The following is a 22,445-nucleotide window of genomic DNA, read 5'->3' as shown; positions in this document are numbered from 1 at the left end:
TTCAAGGTATGGTCTTCAGGTCTCAGCCTCCTAAGTAGCTGGTATTACAGACATTAGCCACCAGCACCTGGCTTTGTGGTTGGTGTTTTGATGGCTACCATTGTGACTTGGGTGAGATGGAATCTTAGTGTGGCTTTGATCTTCATTTCCTTTCTAAATGTTTCTTCATAATTTATTGACCATTTTTAATTTAATTGCATTATTTGCTCTTTTGTTTTAAATTTTTTATTATTATAAAGGTGATGTAGAGAGGAGTTATAGTTACATAATTCAGGTAAAGAGTACATTTTCTTTGGGGTATTGTCAGCCCTTCTCTCACTCTGTTTTTCCCCCTCATCCCTATCCACAAGTTTGTATAGTTTATTTTCAACATAGGAGCCAGTAAGTAGCTCTGCTGCATTTGATCTCTGCCTTTTGTTCTTCCATTTCTGTGCCATTCCTTAGACTCCCAAAGACATATACATGAACCAACAGCACAAAAAGAAAAGATGACAAAGACAGCAGAGAAAACACTGCTTGTTTCCTTTTCCTGGAGTTCATTTCAACAAATACTATTTTGAATGATCAGATGCACATAGGCATTGCGCCTTTCTGTTCCTCTCCTAATGTTGTTTATTTTTTGAGCTATTTATGTATTCTAGATATTAATCCATATCAGATGAATAGCTGGGAAAGAGTTTCTCCCATTCTGTGCATTAGAACTAAGATTCCAACGATGTTGCTTTCTGACTCATCATACCATGAATACTAATCATGACTTATAACTACATTTGTAGGAAAATATGTCCTAATTTTCTTGGAAAAATTTTCACATGTATTTTTGGATCACAACTTGTTTAACTTGTGGGCTGCCAGTATTTGTGGATGTCTATCGACACTCACATTGTATATACATTTTCACAGACACACACCGTAATTCAACATTTTTCTCTCGTGTAGACCAGTGCCGCCATAATTTGTCCTAATTCCTCTGCTTAACTGTCAGATTGAGTAAGTGGTTGCAAAGGACTTTGCATATATAAACAATAGGCTTTTGAAGCCCTTCATTTTTATGATATTATGGATTTCTAACAATTAAACAGAAAGAAATGGAAACTGCCATGGTTACTCTTTGAGATACCATCTCCTAGTCCTATGAGTACTCTCTTGAGACATTGGAATAGTAGTGGTAAAAGAGAATCATTTATTCTTCAGGATTTGCTATAAAATGTTTTGTTCCCATGTAGCATTCTTCAATAAATGTATTAGTTTCCATCACTGTAACAGACATCTGAGGTAATCAATTTATAAAGAAAGCAGGTTTATTTTGCCTCCTAGTTGAGAGGATTTATTTTCTAAGATCAGCTGGCCATGTTGTGGTGGGTTTATGTTGTTGTTGTTGTTGTTGTTTTCAAACTCAGGGATTGGGCACTGTCCGTGAGCTTTTTTCCCCTTAAGGCTGGTACTCTACCACTTGACTGTTCGGTGGTTAACTGGAGATCAGCGTCTCATGGACTTTCCTATCTGGGCTGACTTCAAACTGTGATCCTCAGAGCTCAGCCTCCTGAGTAGCTAAGATTATAGGTGTGAGCCACTGGCATCCAGCAGTTGCATTGCTTTTGAGCTGGTTGGCAGAGCAGTGCATTGTAGTTGAGGAACCATAATGAAACCAAATCACTCACTTCTTGGCTAGGAAGTAGACAAATAGGAAATGGAAGGGACTAGGCCCCATAACCCCCCTCAAGGGCATGTTCCCTCGGACCCCAAACCTCCCAGGGGACTCCATTTACCTCAAGGAGCACCGTTCCCAGGATCATCACCGTGGTGCCTTTAGGGAACACTTAAAATCTAAACTGGACTAGTAATTTATTTAAAAAAAAAAAGTGTGATCAACCCTACATCAAATTTACCTATTATCTCTCAAATGATTAGCTTCACTCAGAGCAAATATGGTCTAAAGGAAAGTAGGTCTATACTTTTTAACCAGCTCCTACTTGTCAACTCCAGTATCAGGTTTTATGAAAATGATGGACCAATATTTCTTTCATAACCCCTCAGCACAATGTGCTGAAGTACGAGGCTTGCCCTTACAGAACTCTGGGATCTTATTCATAGTCCTGGGAGAAATTCCCTGCAGTGCCCATGATTTCCAGAAATGAAAGAGATAATCATGGAATGTGCTTTGCCCAAACACAGAGCAGGTATATAATCTAGTGTTCCATAAACGTTAGCTATTCATTGTGATGATCGTAAAGAGTACAATGTTCTCCACGTTGGTCTTTTGACTTGCTTTCTCCACTTAGTCACCTTTAGGTTAAGTCTTGTAAAAAAAAAATCATGTTAATTATTACAGAAGTCTATAAATGCCTTCCCAAGTGTGTGGTGACTACAGCATCACCTTTTCTGCAGAGGGTAAAAATAAGGCAATCACTCCCTATGGTAACGTATCAGCAACATGCTGATGTTTAAGTGTTTTGCAATTCAGATTTCAAGTCTCACTGCTTTCTAACAGCTCTGTAGCCACGATCATCTTAGGTGGTTTGTTTTTCAGAACCTGGGTTTGAATATCTTGTACCCCTGCTCCGTAATATCGTTTTGCTAGCATTAAATGAGTCACCAAGTTTTCATTTGATTTTTAATTTGCATTTTAATTTATTGTTTTTTAATGCTTAATTTTTAAATTTTAATGTGAAGGTGATGTACAGAGGGGTTACAGTGTTACCCCCTTCCTCATTTTCTCCTGCTTTTCCTCCTCCCTCATTGTTGTAAAGTTCATCTAGTGAGTATCGATGTTGCATTTTGAGGTGAGATACAGTTACATATGGTAGGTAAAGAGCACATTTCTTTTTGTACATTGTCACCCCTTCCCTTACTTTCTCCCAACTTTTCCCTCCCATCCCACCCCATGCACAGGTTGAATGATTCATTTTCCAAATAGTGTCTAGTGAGTATCACTGCTGCATTTGTTCATCCTTTGTCCCGCCATTTCTGTGTCCCCTCTTTACCCTCTCAAAGGCAGATAAACAAACAAGACAAAAAGAAAAGAAAACAAAATTGACAACAGAGGAAAAAAAAACCTGTTTTCATTTCCTGGATTTCATTGAGATAAATATTATTTTATACGCATATAATAGAAATATATCATGTTATTTTATTATTTTGATAAATATCATAACACAAAGGCACATAGGCATTGTGCCTTTGTGTTATAATATTGTGTCTTTGTGTTCCTCCCCTAAGAGTACTAAGATTATCATTATTATTATTAATTTATTTTATTTTATTTTTGTAGATTTTTGAGCCAATGCTGGGGCTTGAACTCACAGCCTAGGTATTGTTCATTTGCTTTTTTGCTCAAGGCTATAGCTCTACCACATGAGCCACAGCTCTACCTCCAGCTTTTTTTTTTTTTTTTTTTTTTTGGTGGTTCATTGGAGAGGACTGGACTTTTTTTTTCTCAGGCTAGCTTCAAGCCCCCATCCTCAGATCTCAGCCTTACAAGTAGCTAGGGTTATGGGCGTGAGCCACTAGTATCTGGCTTAGTCATCACGTTTTTAAGTGTGGCTTTGTACTTTAGGACTGTGGGATAGTTTCACTTACACATTTTATAATTGTGCCTTTACAGAAAAGCGGAACAACTACAGGGCATTGCTGGGAGTAGAAGGCAGTGGAATCCCCAGGGGAGTTCTCTCATATCCCTTGTGTCCCCAGCAGGGACAGGAGGACTATGAGGACTCCAGGAGAGGAAGATTATACATCCTCTCTTATTTACAAAGGAAGTCGTAGCAGCAGCTCCCTGTGACTGTGGCAGATGGGCGGTCCTCCCTGCCTCCCCGGTGGACAGGGCCAGGCCTTGCAAATGACTTACTAATTGGGACCACACCTGGATCCGAGCCATGCCGTGTTTGTGCCACGCAGAGACATCCTCTTGCATTCTCTTCTCTGTGTCTCTCAGCTAGGATTTCTTGAACAGCTGACCACATCCAGGCCTGTGGCATGGGAGGTAATCCCTCATCACACCCATTTTCCACCACCTAAAAACCTCAGGTTTGTGGGATCACAGCTGGCGGAGGACAGAAGGGCTTTTGATAAACCACGGATGGGTATCAGGAATGTCGCCTGGAAAAGAGCTCCCCTGGGAAAGCTCTTAGAGGGGAAGACTCCACTTGCCTTTTTCTTTTTCTTCTTCTTTTTTTTTTCAGCATAGAAGCTCCTTAATCAAACATGTAATCATTAGAATATGCAAATCTTCAAATATGCAAATACTTAAATATGTAAATATTTTGGTTCCATGGGAAATTTTCCCTGGAAAGTTTTTTTTAATTTTAAAATCTTTTCTGCATTTCAGAAACCCACTTATTTGTTTTTAATATATTTTTTATTGTAAAGATACTGTACAAAGGGATTACAGTTACATGAGTAAGGTAATGAGTATACTTCCTATTACCCCCTCCTTTGTTTTTCCCTTACCATCCCTTCCCTCCCCAACTTCTCCCTTCCCCCCCCCCCCCCATAGCTGTAAAGTTCTTTTCAAGGTAGTGTCTTGTACATCTCATTGTCAGGAACCCAATTATATAACAAGAGAAACAAACTAAATTTCACTGATTGAATCACAGGAGGGTGAAGATTTAAATAGAGGACAACATTTCAGAGGGAGAATTTTTTTTCCCCTCTAAAAAGCCCAAGACTTAGAGACAAGACTGAACCTAAGCAGGAGGCTTGGTCCTAGTCTAAGGACCACTGGGTTTGGATGATGCTGGGGGAATAGAGGGGCCAGCTGACCTGCAGGGTGTGCTCTAGAGCTAACGGTCAGCATCATTACTGCAGGAAGTCCCACTGGTCATCACTGTCTGGGTTGGAGTTCCTCTTGGGGTGCTACGCATGCCTGTCTTCCTTAAAGTCATTATGCCAGTGGTCAACGTGATTATCTTCCCTACCCTCGTCTCTGCACACGGCCAGGGTGGCCACCATGCCCACTGTGAGCTCTCCTCGGATAGTAGCCCAAAGTTGGGTGCATAGTGAACCTATTGCATGAAGGTAATGAGGAGAGGAGAGGCAAGCGGGGAGGAAGAGAAGGGAAGGGAGAGAAAAGGTAGAGGAAGACGAAAGAAGCAAGAAGGAAGGGAAGGAGAGACAGCAGGAAAGGATGAATGGGAGGGAGGAAGGGGAGGGAGAATGGGAGGGATGGAGGGAAGAAGAAAGGAAGAATGGAAAGGAGGGGAAGGAAAAAAGGAAGCAGAGGAAGGAGAAAGGAGGGAAAGAGGAAAAGAAGGAAGGAGGAAGGAAAGGAAGGGAGGGAGGGAAGGAGAGGAGTTGAAAGAGGAGAAAGGGTGTGAGGAAGAAAGAAGACAGGAAGGAAATAGGGGAAGGATGGAGGAAAGAAGGAAGATGGTACAGAGGAAAGGAGGGAAGAGAGGAGGGAGCAAGGGAGTAAAGAAGAGAGAAGAGAGGGAGGAGCTTATCATGCTATTTTTCAAATCACTTCCTTTCTTGTGAAGTGTCAGGTTCAGAGAAATCACATGCAATTATAGGATCACATCAATCATATGTAAAAGGGTATATTTGTAAACTATAAGGTATGTAACCAGGCACCAGTGGCTCTTGCCTGTAATCCTAGCTCCTCAGAGGCTGAGATCTGAGGATAGAGGTTTGAAGCCATCTGGGGCAGAAAAGTTCAATTGACCATCAAAAAGCTGGAAGTGGAGCTGTGGCTCAAGTGGTAGAGTGCTAGCATTCAGAAAAATAAAACAAAACAAAACAACAATTAAAAACATTTCAGGGATAATTCATAGGCCCTGAGTTCAAGTCCCAGGATTGGTATAAAATTATGATGTGTATGAAAATATGGTTTTGAATTTAATTTAAATAGTTTGCAGTAATCCAACCGCTATTGCATATTTCTTGCTCGTTGCTTACATTAGTTCCTAGCTAGCTTTAAGCTATCCTAATTTCACCTTGATCCTATCTATATCTATGAATCTGCAGCCCTTGGTTGGATATAAAATATTATATCCTGGTAGGATGAATTAGAGGGAATCTTATTTAATTTTTTTGGTGCCAGTCCTTGGGCTTGAACTCAGGTCCTGACTGCTCTCCCTGAGCTTCTTTTTTGCTCAAGGCTAGCACTCTACCACTTGAACCACATCCCCACTTCTGGCTCTTTTGGTAGTTTATTGGAGATAAGTGTTTTGTAGAGTTTCGTAGACTTTGGTTCCCTGGATGGCTTCAAATCTTGATCCTCAGATTTCAGCCTTATGAGTGGCCTGGATGAAAGTTGTGAGCTATTGGCGCCTGGTGAGAATCTGAATTTTGACAGCTATGATTTGGAGAGAAGGGACAAGATAGAAAAAGACAAGATACCGGATATCTAAATATTAGTCCTGTCCTTCCCATTCCTACTCTGCAGACTGAGTTCCTTGCTTCCAAAGCTATGAGAACTATTCTGTATTGGAAGTAGGGTGCATAAATACCAGCAACTGGGCACGCAGGCCCTGACCTGCTCCCAGAATGCATTGGTCTCGTCTTCATCTGCTAGGATGTGGGAATCATAACACGTTTGAAATTTTGCCTTGTATCAAAAACACAGAGAATCTTGTGAACTAAAAGTACAAACCTTAATAGGGTGTTGGCGATTCATGGCTGTAATCATAGCTACTCAGGAAACTAACAATGGAATAGAGCCAAACTCTGTGTGTATGCACACACACGTGCACATGTGTCCATGCATGTGCAAGTACTGGGTCTTCAACTCATGGCCTGAGCGTTGTTCCTGAACTTTTTCACTCATAGTTAGTATTTGACCACTTTAGCCACAGCTCCATTTCTAGTTTTTTTCTTGGTGGTTAATTGGAGATAAGAGTCTCATGGACTTTCCTGCTTGAGCTGGCTTTAAACTGTGATCCTTAGATCTCAGCCTCCTGAGTAGCTAGGATTAGAGACATGAGCCATTGGCACTGGGCAAACTTTACTTTTTCTCTTAAAAAATCAATCTGGACAAGAAAGTTTGCAAGACCTAATTTCAACAGAAAAGACGAGGCTTGCTTGTCATCCCAAATACTTAGCAAATTTGGACTAAAAAGCAAAACCATATCTAAAACAAAAACAAAAACAAAAAAATGGAAGTGGATGTATGGTTCAAGTGGTAGAGTGCCATCCTAGCAAGGATAAGGACTTAAGTTCAAATCCTAGTACATCTCTTTCTTCCTCTCAAAAAGACCACAAACTTATGAAAACACAAACCTTTCAAACACACACACACACACACACACACACACACACACACCCTTTTGACATGACAACTGAAAGACCGATTTTTCTTATTTAGTGATTAGTTTGTGGACCATCTGCGCGGTTCAAGTTCTGTCCCCAGGCCTGGGGGGCTCACTGTCCCTTGGGCTTTGGAGTTAGGGTGCTCCGGTGGGGAACATTTGAGAAGCTCTGGGTTAAAGTTAGGAGGGTCCTTGATGTTCCTGCTCTGATTTAAAAAAAAAAAATCAAGGCCAATATTTTTCTCTGTACTACACAGTACTTTTAGAAGAGAAACTTGATATGGTTAAAAAAACAAACAACAAAAAAAAGTTCTCTGAGTTTCCTTTCAGAGCTCTTCAAATATCTCTGGAATGTTTTAAAATAAATGGTATTTGTCACAGATGTTACAAAATGATTGCAGTCGTGGTCAAATGTGTTAGAAGGTTGGAGGGAAAGGCCCATTTCTTTGCCTGCAGCTGCTTTTTGTATGTGGACCAATTGGAAGTCTGTTTTCAAAGCAACTTTGGAAATGGAGGAGTTGAAGTCTGGGCTATGTAGAGGTGGGGCGGCTAAAGTTCAAGTTGCTTTCCTGGAGAGCTCTGTGTATTCCATCCCACAATGCCAGTGTCTTGGCTGAAGATGTGCATTCTGTTCGGTTGTTCCAATTGCCAGTCCTCATGGCCACTCAGCTCTGAGGGAACACTAGGGTGTCTGACCCTTCTCAGGGCACTTGTACTAGGGAATAATCTTTCTAGCTACACTTTGTGTTGATGTGAGTAACAGCAAGCAGTTTACAAACTCTTCTAAAATTCTTCAGAATTTTCAGCCATGCACTAGTGGCTGGCTCATGCCTGTTATCCTAGCTACTCATGTGGCTCCCCAGGCAGTAACATCTATGAGACTTTTATCTCCAGCTAATCAGCAAAAAGCCAGAAGTGGAGGTATGGCTTAAGTGGTAGAGCACTAGCCTTAAGCAAGAAAGGTAGGAGACAGCATCTAGGTCCTGAGTTTAGACCCCAGTACACACACACACACACACACACACACACACACACACACAGATACACACAGACACACACACACACACACACGCACACACACGAAACAAGGATTCCTCAGAAGGGGAAAGTAAATGGGGGAGAATAAAGGAAGAAAGGGGTGACTTTGGCCAAGAAACATTGTACTTGAGGAGCATTGACTTATGGAATTGTACAAAAGAACTCTTGTATAACTACATCATCATCATCATCATCATCATCATCATCATCATCAAAACAAGGATCACTTATACAAAGCACCAATCTCAAGGATATTCACATTGCTTTGATCTTGTTCCTTCCCTACAGCTCTTGAAAACACTAGGGGCAGGTCTTTTAGTTAATTCATGCATGCCTAAGTTACAAAGAAGACATAGAAGCTCAGGAACATCTTGTTGGGGTCATATGTGGCTCAGTGATAAAAACAGACACTGAATGTGGTTCCCCACTGAAGGCTTTCCACCTAAACCAAGCCAACACAGACATAGTCACAGCTACCTATGTCTCTGCTCACTCTGAGGGCAGCTGGAGACCATGCTTACCATACATAGTCAACTCAAGGCAGGATTGAGGGGAGAGGGGAGAGAAAGAGGCACACAGAGAGATGGAGACAAGAGAGAGTGACAGAGAGAGAGATAGAAACAAAGACATCTATAGAGAAAGAGATAGAGGCAGAGAGACAAACAGAGACAAAAAAACAAAGATATAGAGTCAGAGAGAGAGAGGCACAGAGAGACAAAAAGGAGTAGAGAGAGACAGAGACAGAGACAGAAAAACAGAAAGAGAAAGACAGAAACTGAAAGGAAAGGCAGAGAGAGCCACAGGCAAAGACAGACTTAGACAAAGATATACACAGAGAGATGCTGAGATCTTGGGATCTCTCGCCTCAAGGCGATGATTTCTTGCATGGCAGAGACAAGGCTAATGGGAAAGGTGTTGGAGAAGGAAACTTGTCACTTTTTGTCTGAAGGAGGATTCATTGCATGGCTGATTCCATCCCTTCTGTTCCTTTTGGATGAAATTTGACCATGGCACTTCATCTTCCTTCTCCTCCCCTGCTCTGGAAAGCTTGAAAAGGAAATCCAGCCCAGTCCAGAACACACTGCACACAGAACCAGCACCCACCGCCCCTCTGACAATGCACAGGATGCTGCCTCGTCAGCAGTCTCCAAGCTTCTCTTCTGCTTTGTTTATATTGCACGGTTTATTCTATTAAGGTCCAATTTCAGGTGCTCAGGGAAACCCAGATGGCTAGAGAGGCTGGCTGCCCTGAAGAATTTAGGCAGCCACAAGTAAACTATTTCTTTGACTAACTTCCTGGAGGATTCCTCTGGAGTTCACTGGAAATTTCTCTGGTAGGGGTGACTCACTCACCTTTCACTGAGAAGGATGTTCTCCTCAGAGTGGATCTATCTGAGCAGGGCATTTCTGCTAATCCAGCTTCTAGCCTGTACTACCTGGGAGGGATAGAAAGAAAGTTCCTTGTGCTATGAGGGTGGCTGAAGATTCACCCTGATAAGTACTACACACACAGCTGCTTTAGGAACACACCTGGCCAAATAATTTTCAAATAGTTGTCCCCTGCTCCACAGTTTTAGAACTTTTGGTCCCAGTTCCCTGGCTTATTCAGGTTCTTTTCATGTTTACCCAGTCCAAAATGAATACTATATAAACTACCTAGTTCCAGGATTAAAAAAAAATGTGTGAGTGCCATTCCTAAGAATTAAATTGAAGGCCTGGATACTGTCCCTGAGCTTTCATGCTCAAGGCTAGCACTCTCCTACTTGAGCCACAACTCTGTTTCTAAGCTTTTTGGTGGTTAATTGGAGATAAAAGTCTCATGGACTTTTCTGTCCGGGCTGGTTTTGAATCATTATCCTCAGATTTCAGCCTCGTGAGGACTAGGATCATAGGTGTGGGCCACCAGTGCCCAGCTCTGGAAACTTGGAAGAGATGAGGCATATGGGAGGAAGTATACCATTATGGCCACACCTTTGGGTCTTAGATCTTTCTTCTTTATTAATTGATTTTTTTCAAGTATTTTGTCACAGCAGTGGGAAAACTGATGAACACAGGAGGGTAAAGATACATTGCACATAGAGTGTAGCAAGTACTAGTTGATTGATTCGTTGATTAACATGAGTACTTCAGCTACTGCCTTTATTTAAAATCTAATGGGATTCTCTTGAGGGATTGCTACTGGTGGATTAGGGTGTGCTGATCTACTGGTTGATTCGTATAATCTGCCTCCTGCCTCAAATGGTCCTTGATATAGATCACTTCTGGATCGCTGTGTTCCAGTTATTATATCCCCACCTTCATTGTATCTATGAATGGCCATCTTGAAATGAAACACTCTTGTTACAGCTAATTGATGCTAATAAATTATAGATGCTAATAAAATATGGAATGTGCAAAAAAATTGGAGTCTGATGGCAATTTAACTCTTGGTTATACATCATGGATGGTAACAAACAACAGAATTTGGGTATTTTGCCTCCCAGTCCTTCTCAAAGAAACTCAAAACGTATCTCCTAACTTCATGCCAAGGTTGCAAAGCCAAACAAAAGCTAAGAAAAGCCATCCTGCCTAGTGCTTTCTCTGAGGCTTCTTACAAAGATGTCATACCTGCCTATTCCAGTAAGTTCCAAGACCTTAGCATACTTTCTGATACATCTTCTGAATCATGAAACAAAAGGTGCTCAATATGTAAGCAGTCTCGAGTATGCATGAAGCTAGCACTAGCATTATTAGATTTCTTTCCTTCCTACTACACAGCCACAGCCCACTAGGGCTTAAGTTTGGCCTCATGGTGTCATGGAGATCATGCTGCTTGCTGTTGAACCTGATAAGGTAGAGAGATGAGAAAGGAAGAAAGGGAAGAAGGAGGTGATGAACAGAAGCGTTAACTCCAGAAGAGAATTCTTGGGCTTAGTGGAATGTGTTGCACGTAAAATAAAGAACTACATGTGGATGATGACTTTTCTAGGTTTTTCATAGGCAGACAGCTGCAGAAGGAGGAAGAGACCCTACATGGAAGAAGATAGGTAACCTGTATTAAAGGTCCTTGGGGCACAATCTGAATTCCATATTTTTTTGTCTTTGAGGCCTGTACTGGGACTTGACTCAGGGCTTCGATGATCAATTATCTATTATTAGTCTTTTGTTGGTGCTCTTACCACTTGGGCCACAGCTCTTATTCTGGTGTGTGTGTGTGTGTGTGTGTGTGTGTGTGTGTGTGTGTGTGTGTGTGTGTGTGTGTGTGTGTGTGTGTGTGTGTGTGTGTGTGTGTGTGTGTGTGTGTGTGTGTGGTTAAATGGAAATAAGAGTCTTTCCAACTTTCCTGCCTGGGCTAGCTTTAAACCATGATCCTATTGTCTCAGCCTCTTAATTAGCTAGAATTACAGGTGTGCCCTTTTTGTGTCACATTCAACTTGAATAACCTGACCAGGCCATCTGCTGTCTTTATTGTGGCATATTGTGGACATTATTAAGCTGCTTGCCTTGATGTTTTTCATTTTGATTCACTCAAGACAAAACACATTTGTCTTGGAAGAGAGTGGTGACTATCACCAGGTTGTATTTCCAGGTATTTAATTGCAGCTAATTAATTGTGCCCTTGTGGATACAATTCTCTTCTCTCTCTCTCTCTCTCTCTCTCTCTCTCTCTCTCTCTCTCTCTCTCTCTCTCTCTCTCTCTCTCTCACTCTCTCTCTCCACCAATCTCTCTCTCTCTCTCCATCCCTCTCACCTCCTTTCATCTCTCCCTCCCTCTCCTCCTCTGTTTCTCTGTGTGTGTGTGTCTCTTAATGGATCAGAAAACACAAATGTTTATTTTGCCTTAGTGTTAAGGTATTTAACATGGGTCAATGCATGTTTAGAAACAAAAATATTGTCACTGTGATGTGAAAACTTGCTCTTGTTGGTCACCAAATAGCTTCCATTTCCATATAGTTCATTTAAGGAGCCACTGTGCATGTCCCACTTTGATTTCTACTCTGTAGAGACTTGATTCTGCTGTTTGGACAGGCGAAGGCATCTACCATCCAAATCTGTGAGTGCACGGACAGAAGCATCTGGGCACTGATCAGTTATCCTTTGTGTCTATTTTGATTGGCATATTTTCATCTCTAAAGGTTTTTAGCTGCTTGGTAGAAAGAGAATTTTAGAAAGAAAATGAATGACGGGCACAGCTATAGCTAGCCCATTCTAAATTAGCTATTCTCTGCTTGAGCTTGCCATTTATTCTTTAAAAGAGAAATTAGCACAGGTTCATTTAATATCTGGCAAGTCCCATGCCAGAAATAATTTCATAATCCTAAAGGATTGTTCCTTTCTAATGCTCCATTTAAGCCTGCAGGCAGCTCTTCAAAAACACGTGTCTTTATTTGAGCTTTTGGCTCTCTCTCATGTGTCTCTAGACATTTGACTTTGGTATCTAACACACACACACACATACACACACTCCTTTTCTTCTAAATTTTCCCAAATAAATTTGTCTTTTTGGAAGTCCCCCCAGGGCTGATGGTCAAGCAAGCATTCATATATTTCATTGGGGGCACTGATGGAAATTATCCTCCTCTTTTTTAAAATACAGGGACCAGTGGACAGGCCTTTATTCTACTATGTAGAATAGTTTCTTATGTGTTAAAATTTTATTGTAAAGGTGATGTACAGAGAGGTTACAGTTATATAAGTAAGGTAATGAGTACATTTCTTTTTGAACAGTGTTATCCCCTCCCTCATTTTCTCTTGTTGTAAAGTTCATTTCCAACATAATGTCTAGGGAGTATCTCTGTTACGTTGGTTCATCCTTTGTCTCACTGGTTCTTTGATTACCCTTACCTTCTCCAAATCACATAAACTTAAATACAAGACCATACATACAGAAATCAAAAACAGTGTCAACAGGAAATAAACCAAAGGGAGAGATGAGGAATAACTGAAAACAGTACACTAAAAATCCTCTCGTTTCCATTTCTTGGAGTTCATTTTGGTACACATCACTTTATATGGCTATATGAACATAGATGTTGAGCCATTGTGATCCTCTGCTAAGACTATCTTAGACATATTCTACTTATTACAAATGAGGGAAACCATGAAGCCTGTGTTTCTGATGGATGCATAGAATTCCATTGTGTATATATTCCACAGCAACCCAGATGCCCCTCAATAGATGAATGGATCAAGAAAATGTGGCATCTGGGTTGATTCCATAGCTTAGATATAATGAACATGGCTGTGTTTATAGCTTTAGTGTAGCCTTGTTTGTGCTCATTTGGGTAAATGCCCAGGAGCAGGATTTCTAGGTCACAGGGAAGCTCTATGTGTAGTCTTTTGAGGAACCTCCATATTGCTTTCCAGAGTGGTTGCACAAATTTAAATTCCTACCAACAGTGTAGTAGCGTTCCCTTTTGGCCACACCCCTGCCAGCATCTGTTATTATTAGTTTTCTTGATAATGGGCATTCTAACTTGGGTAAAGTGGAATCTCAATGTTATTTTGATTAGCATTTGTTTTATGGCCAAAGATGTTGAACATTTCTTCATATGTCTATTGGTTATTCTTATTTCTTCTTTGGAGAAGTCTCTCTTTAAGTCTTTAGCCACTTATTAATGGGGTGGATTTTTTGTTAGGTTTTTTTTATGTTTTGAGCTCTATGTATATTTTTGATCTAAGGCCCTTGTCTCTTATATAGCTAGTAAAAATCTTCTCCCAGTCCCTGGACTTTTTATTTATCCTGCTAGCTATGTCCTTTGCCATGAAGAAACTATGCTGTTCAATGCAATCCTATTTACCTAGCCTTTCTTTGATATGTTGTGTTTCTATATCTTTACTTAGGAAGTTTCAACCTGTGCCTAGGGACCCTAGTGTTTCCCCTATCATTTCCTGTAATATTTTCAGGGTATCTGATCTTGCATTGAGGTCTTGACTCAGTTGGAATTGATTCTGGTACAGGGTGAATTATAAGAATCTAACTTCAGGTTTCTATACATGTATAGCCATAGAGTAATTTCTAAAAACATCTGTCCATGCAATATTGAGAGGACAGCAGTTCAGAAGGGATTGTTATTACAATAACAATAATTCATCCCTTAAATTGATATCTAGCAGTGAACTTGGAGTTTGGCTATATTTTGTATAATTAGACCCACTTAGGGAGCTTTGAGCACAAAGTTTCATAAAAACATATCCTTTGAAGATCATTTCCATACCCTCTGCTTTCAGGGATGTAGTTAGACTTACTTATGACTTTGGAGGATACTATGGTTTTACTATGATGAGTTCCAGTCAAAACTGGAGACTAGCTGGGTTCCAATGGCTCACACTTACATGGCTACTCTGGAAGCTGAGATCTGAGGATGACAGCTCCAAGCCAGCTGGGGGAAGGAAAGTTCTTGAGACTTTTACCTCCATTTGACTACCAGAAAAGCTGGAAGTAGATCTGTGGTTCAAGTGCTAGCATGACAGGTTTGAGCAAAAAAGCTAAGGGATGACCTCCAGTCCCTGAGCTCAAGCCCCGGTACTTGTGTGCACATGTGCATGTGCGCGCGCGCACACACACACACACACACACACACACACAGACACACACACAAACACACCTGAAGGATAAGCCAAGTTCCTCACTGTACTGTTTTCTGGATGTCTGAAGTCCTTCTGAGTTATGTGGGACTGCATGACACATTTCTCTGGACAAGACCTTGTCTGGTCTAAGACTGTATTTCATGACATGTCCCTTCCCTTCTACATTCCCAATAAAGTTCCTTCCTTTCCCTTCCCTTCTCTTCCTTTCCCCCTCTTTCCTTTTCCCTTTCCTTGTTCCTTCCCTTCCCTCCCCTTTCCTCTTCCTTTCTGTTCCTTTCTATTCCCTTTTTCTTTCTCTCTCTTTCCTTCCTTCTGTCCTCTCTCCCTCTCTCCCTCCCTCTCTCTCTCCCTCCCTCCCTCCCTTCCTTCCTTCCTTCCTTCCCTTTCTCTCTCTCTTTCTCTCTTCTTTCTTTCTTTTCTTTCTTTCTTTCCTCTTTCTTTCTTTCTTTCTTTCTTTCTTTCTTTCTTTCTTTCTTTCTTTCTTTCTTTCTTTCTTTCTTTCTTTCTTTCTTTCTTTCTTTCTTTCTTTCTCCCTTCCCTCCCTCTCCCTCCCCCCCCCACTCTGGTGCTGGAACTTAAATTCAGGGCCTTACACTTTCACCTGGCTTTTTTGCTCAAGGCTAGCACTTTACTATGTCTTTTTGGTAGTTGGTTGGAGATAAGAGTCTCTTGGACTTTCCTACCTGGGTTGGCTTTGAGAGATGAACCTCAGATCTTTGTCTCCTGAGTAGCTAGGATTACAGGCATAAGTTAGCAGTCCCTGCCCCAACAAAGTTATTGCTTGTTCATTCCCTCATTCACTTGTTTAATAAATATTTATTGAGAGGTTACTAGATACTAGCCCCTCTTTACTGAGATAAGGTATGTTCCAAGATCCTCTGTGGATGCTTCAGATTGCTGAAAATGCCAGAGGGATACTCTGTTTATTCTAGTACATACAAACCTATAATAAAATTTTATCATGCACAGTTGAGAGATGAACATCAATAATAATAAACAGAGCAACTATAACAGCATGCTATAATAACTTACAATAAAATAGAACAACTGTACACAATGCGCAGAACAACTACAACAGTTGGCTAAAATATCGTACAATAAAATAGAACAATAGTACTTAACAACACACCAATAAAAGTTATGTGAACATGTTTCTCTCACAATATCTGAATGTTTCATGATGTATTTTCAGACTATGGCTTCTGACTATCTGAAACAGTAAACTGAAAACTCAGATACGGATACAGATGAAGACGAATTATTTGTACTCAGCCCTGGGGATACAAAGGAGGAAGCCATAACTGTGTTTTATATTCCTTAAGTGATAAATTATTTATCATTCCATCAGTCCAGGAAATCTCAACACTTTGAGGAGAGCCTGAAGGAGGAGTCCAGGGTGGGATGAGGTGGGGGAGAGACTATCACCCAACAGGAAGCCACAAAGTGGGAGGCAGAGAGCCCATCTTGGGAATCCAGGAGAAAGTGGGGTGACTGGGCCCAAGAGCATAAAGGGTGGTCCACAGATGCTGTGGCCTTTGTCAAACTTTGGACAACATCTCTGATGCTGGGTTCGACTTGTTCTGAGTTGTCTTCAGGAAGCTATTTCCAGGGGCATTTACTTTATTGGTTGCTTAAAGTCATAAGGTACTTTAGATCTCTTCTGTATAGATTCCACATTTGGGAGAGTAGATTTTTATGATGAGCACCTCTAAGATTTCCACATTACACCATAGATTTTTTTCAGTGTGTATCAGCTTACTCTGAATACTTGCTTATGTTTGAGCTGGTCAAACGTTTGGGATTTTTAGAACTTTGTTATTTCTAGTATCTGGAAGCCAAATTTCCCCGATAGTATGACCTGCTTGCTTTCTCTTTATAGGTCATTTCTTTCTTCACTCATTTTATTTTTTTTAGTGGTCACAGGGTTTTGAACTAGGGCCTTGTACTCACTAGGCAAGTACTCTACCACTTGAGCCCATGCCCTCACCCCTAGTCCTTTTTGCTATAGTTATGGGTCTCACTTGTTTTGCCTAAACTCTCCTAGGCCTTGATTCTCTTCCTTATGATTACCCTGGATCTGGGGTGACAGACATACCCCACTACAGCCCGTCAAGTTGAGATGAGATCTTACTTTTTTGCTCAAGCTGGCCTTGAATCTTTATCATCCTGATTTCTGTCTCCTCAGTAACGGAGACTACGGCATTGAGCACTATTCCTGATTTCACTTTACTCATCTTGAGCATTTCATAAGTTAATCATTTCAACGATTTTCTGAAAAATTGTTGACCCATTTCTATAGTTCTCATGTAATCTTATGTTCATTATGTTTTTTTTTTATTTTGAGTTATTCTGTTTCATTACAGTTAGATCCTAACTTCCATTCCTTGGAGCTTGTGTGAATAAAATTTCCAAGTAAGTGTATTCATTTCCCCTTCCCTTATTGGCTGTGACTATCTCCTTCCCTTATAAAATGTTCCCTGCCCAACTTAATGATAGGCTCTAGGAATTTATAAAGATGAAGAAGAATCTCAGTCCTATAAATTTATAGACTCGCAACAATGGAGCTTTATATTCAGTCTCTTGTTTCTTTTAGGTATTTTGTCATAATTTATTTATTACACTGTAGAAATTCATGAGGCTACCTCCCATTTCTCATTATAATGACCCAGATTTAAGAAGTGTTATTAGCTTTTTGGTTTCCTCCCTATGATATACAGAGTTTCATCAAGGCTGGGCATTGCTTTGGGTTCCAACAGTATTTGAGTTCTTTGTCTGATTTTTGAAAACTCAAAAGTCTCTTCTAAATTTATTAGCTTATTCCCTGTATCTATTTATTTCTCTTTCTCTCTTAAAAAAGAAAGGAAATGAAGAGAAGAAGAAGTCCTTATAAGTTGATTAGCTCTGTGTTCTTAAATATTTAGGTCAAGTGGCTCTTAAATGGGTTCAGAGAGATTCTTTTGCTAAATATATAGGTACTTTTCTGAAGACTATATATATGCATATATACATACATATATATATATATATGTGTATATATATATATATATATATATATATATATATATATTTAAGAAAGTCAACTTCATTGTTACTACCTGGTAAATATTTTCCAAGATGGCTTCTGGAGCCACAAGGTTTGGTAACCATAGTAACTAACTGGTTTGAATACTATGCAGTGCATACAAGCCTGATGCTGTACTGGCTGGTCTATAGGATAAATGTGAAATTACGTCGTTGCTATTCTGTTTGGTAGCCAGATTTCAGAGCAGAACACAGAATGTTAGGTATTTTAAACAGAATTTTTGGGACTTGGCATTCATGTCATAGTTTGGAGGGCTGGTAAAGTAGGCCCCAATCTAGAACTGAATGCCCAGAGCAGTGTCCTTGCCTATGCTAGCAGAGGAACCTAGAGGTCACCTTGGGCTTCTAGGATTCAGGAACAGGTTGTCTAGACATTTGGGAACAGAACTGGCTCCCCAATCACCTGTAGGCCTTTGAGAATTCCCAGGGACCTAGTGATGGGATCCTAGGAACAAGGACATAGGAAAACCCGCACACCTAGTTGCCAGCAGATATAAAGCAAAAGGTCATCAGTTTTTCTCCTCTGTCTCATTTCCACCTTTCAGATTTCAGACAGTGAATGTTCTGGGGCCCTTCAATTGAAGAGCAGCCTGGGAAATGTAGTTTGAACTATTAAAGATTTTATTGGTTTAGGAAAGCTCCACTGAAGAGTTGAGAATAAAGGTTATTACTACCCACTAAAATGACAGAAGGGCAAAAAAGTGGGGGTGTTCCCTTGCATGCCCTGTGGTGGGCATCTCCTAAAAGGTGTAGTCTCTTTGAAGTTCCTTCTTTTTCTTCTCCTTTTCCTTTTTTTCAATTTAATTTTTTTTTTGGTTGGTTATGGGGCCTGAACTCTGGGCCAGGGCGCTGTCCCTCAGCTCTTTAGCTCAAGGCTAGCATTCTACCACTTGAGCCATAGTGCATGCACTGCTAGCTTTTCTGCCTATGTGGTGCTGAGGAATTGAACCCAGGGCTTCATGCATCCAAGGCAAGCACTCTACCACTGAGCCACCTTCCCAGCCCTTCCTATTCCTTTTTATGCCAGTACTGGGGCTTGAACTCAGGGCCTAGAAAACTCTCACTTGCCTTTTTTCACTCAAAGTTGGTGCTCTGCCAGCTGAGCTGTACCTCCACTTCTGGTTTGTTGCTTGTTAACTGGAGATAAAAGTCTCATGGTTTTGTTTTCTTGAACTACCTTTGAGCTGAGATCCTCAGACCTCAGCCTCCTGAGTAGCTAGGATAACAGGTGTGAGCCATTAGCTCTCATAGAATCTTCTTGGTGGAATCTTCTGCTATCAGGGCACTAGCCATTCCTATCTGGCTCATGCCTGTATGCAGACCATCAGAGAAATGTTAGTTCCTTTGAATTCTCCCTGTATCGAAGAGACTGAGACCCATGCTTGTAACCCAAGGCAGTAGAGATGAATCCAGAAGCATTTTGATTAATATAAAATCTATGGGGCATAATGGAAAGCATTTGTGATCTAGGTTCATATAAACATGATGATGTTGGATGTTGTATGCCATTAACAAGCGAGGCCACAAACACATGGCAGGTCCTGTGTGAAGATTCTCACTGATGTAAACAGTGTGTCTTGAAGCAAGGTAGCTGAGCTGGGACTGAGTCAGAAGAACATGGTCTGGGCTCCTTGTGACAGGAGATACCAACTGCTTGAGAGTTTGCATCATACTAGGCCTTGAAAGATACCCAGGGTTCCATCAGTTGAAGTGTTTCCTGCTAGGCTCTGGTGGCTCATGCCTATAATCCTAGCTACTTACGAGACTATGATCTGAGGGCTGTAGTTTGAAGGCACTCTAGTCAGGAAGACTAGTAAGGCTCTTATCTCCAATGAACCAGCAAAAGTGAGAAGTGGAGCTGTGGCTCTAATAGTAATGTTGAGTGAACAAGGTCAAGGACTGTGCCCAGACTCTGCGTTCTAGCCCCTGTAAAACACAGAGACAGAGACAAACAAAGAGGCACAGAGAGAAAGAGACAGAGACAGATGGAGAAAAACAGAGAGAGAGAGAGAGAATTAGCTTCTCAGGAGGCTGAGACCTGAGATACACTGTTCAAAGACAGCACAAGTGGTTAAGTGTATGAGACTCTTAATTCCAAATTACCGCAGGAAAGCTGGAAGTGGAGCTATGGTTCAAATTGTATAGTACCAGCCTGTACTGTTTCTGCAGGTCAACGGATGAGGGTAGCAGTCTTGTTGATTCAGAAGACCAGACAAGAATGTATGGTTTCCCCTTTGCCATTGGGGCCCTGCCAAGAGCCTGGTAGAGATTCATGATTCATAAGGACAGCTTGGATAGAATTCTGTAGGACAACTCTGACTTTGGTTTCTAATGAGATCATGTGGCCTCAGGAATCTCCAGAGATTTTGTGGTTTGGTTTGATTATTGTAGAACGATTCCCCTCAAACTTTACAAATTAATTCTGTGTTTAAGGTTTGCCCTATAGCTTCTGATAACCACAAAGTTCTCTCGAGCTTTCAAAGTTAGGTTAAGTCAAGAGAGCAAGACTTATTTCAAATTCAGAGAAGCCCCAGGCCCTGCACTGCAGGAATTTTGTCCAGTGTGTCTGCCTGTCATTGACCAATGCTTCCTTTTAGTCATCAGAGGTGGAAGTGTGAGTCAACTATAATTTTAGGGTTCTTGGAAGTTTTACTGAGAAGTCGTTTTCAAGTGCCTCATCCTAATTCTGTACCATGATTTTTACTGTGTTTGTACTGTAGGTTAAAAATGTCTTGTAAAGGGCTAAGCCAATGGGGATAATTTTCACTGAAAGTGCTTTAATATCTGGTGATTTTCTCAGCACACAAAAAGATTAGTTGCTTTTCTTTCCTCTGGTGGTTGACACCAGTATTTGGACATAACATTTTCTAAGATTTTTGGAGGGAGGGGAGGTGGTAATATGAAGGATATATGCAATAAAAAACTTTCCATACCTTCAGTTATACTTTTCTGACATTCTGTCCTCTTTCTCTTTTTCCTTTCCTTTTCTTTTCTCTTCTTCTTTCTTTCCCTTCCTTCTTTGCTTTCTGCACTGGTACTGAAACTTAAACTCAGGACCTTGAACTTAGACTTGGCTGTTTTATTCAAGGCTGGTGCTATACAATTTGAGCCGTAGTTCCACTTCCAGATTTTCTGTGATTAATTGGAATTAAGAGTCTCGTGGGCTTTCCTACTTATGCTGTCTTTAAACAGTGTATCTCAGATCTCAGCCTCCTGAGTAGCTAAGATTATGGGCAGAAGCTACAAAGAATTTTAACGACTATTCTGTCACCTGATTTCTTTCTTCTCCTTCATGTAATTATACTATTTGTTGGAATCAAAAGGCACTAACACATTATCAGGTCTTTTTCTTCCCAGACTGGACGTGGTGGCAAGGTGACCCACAGAAGAAGTGTGACATTGCTGAGCTTGGGACATAGGATGTGGTAATACCTATGGCATAGTTTGAATTTTCCTTTATAGGCAAAATAGCATTCCTTGTTCAGAGTAGTTTCCTGGATTTGAACTGTTCTTTGTCATAATGTGACCACAGATGCCTTGCTTAACTCTTTTTCTTTTCTTTTCTTTTTTGTCAGTCATGGGGCTTGAACTCTGGGCCTGAGCGCTGTCCCTCAGCTCTTCAGCTCAAGGCGCATGCTCTACCACTTGAGCTACAGTTTTTTTCTGGTGGTTTATTGGAAATAAGAGTGTCACAGACTTTCTTGCCCAGGCTGGCTTTGAACCACGATCCTTAGATCACAGCCTCCTGAGTAGCTAGGATTACAGGCATGAGCCACCAGCACCTGGCCTTGCTTAACTCTTTTCTGCCCATACTTTTGACTATTAGGATGACATTAGTAGCTGGCTAATGGTTACCATGAGGATTGCATGAGATTACATGGCATGCACAGCATTTGGTGAGCATCGTTACCATCCTCAGAAGAGTAATTGTACTGCTGAGCACCAGTGGCTCCCACCTGGAATCCTAGCTATGCAGGACTCTGAGATCTGAGGATCATGGTTCCAAGTCAGCCTGGGCAGGAAAATTTGTGGGATTCTTATCTCCAATGAAGCACCAAAAAAGCTGGAAGTGGAGCTGTGGCTCAAGTGGTTGAGCAAAACAGCTCAGGGAGAGCAGCCAGGCTCTGAGTTTAAGCTTTAGGACTAGTGTGCTTACACACACACACACACACACACACACACACACACACACACACAGAATAACTATACTGAATGGATACTAGTTTCTATACTGAATGCTGTGGGTGATTTCGTGTCTAGCTGGATCTGTTTGGTGCAATATTTAATTATTGTTAAACTAGAATGTGCTGTGTCTCGGAGGAGTTCCCCATGGGGGTGGAGACAAAGTCAGAAGAAAGTGGCTGAAGTATAATGATGTACAGTACTACTAGTGATGGTGTCTTGATGTGTGTTCTTGAAATAGATTTTTATGAACAGAACATGAGTCAGTAGGAATGCGTTTGCATTTCTCTTTTTTTCTGCTTATGAATTGCAGACAGGACATGTCCT

Source organism: Dipodomys merriami, unplaced genomic scaffold, assembly GCF_024711535.1.
Source record: "Dipodomys merriami isolate MVZ:Mamm:240054 unplaced genomic scaffold, mDipMer1.0.p SCAF_6, whole genome shotgun sequence".
Taxonomy (NCBI): Eukaryota; Metazoa; Chordata; class Mammalia; order Rodentia; family Heteromyidae; genus Dipodomys; species Dipodomys merriami.
This window is presented reverse-complemented; position numbering follows the sequence as displayed.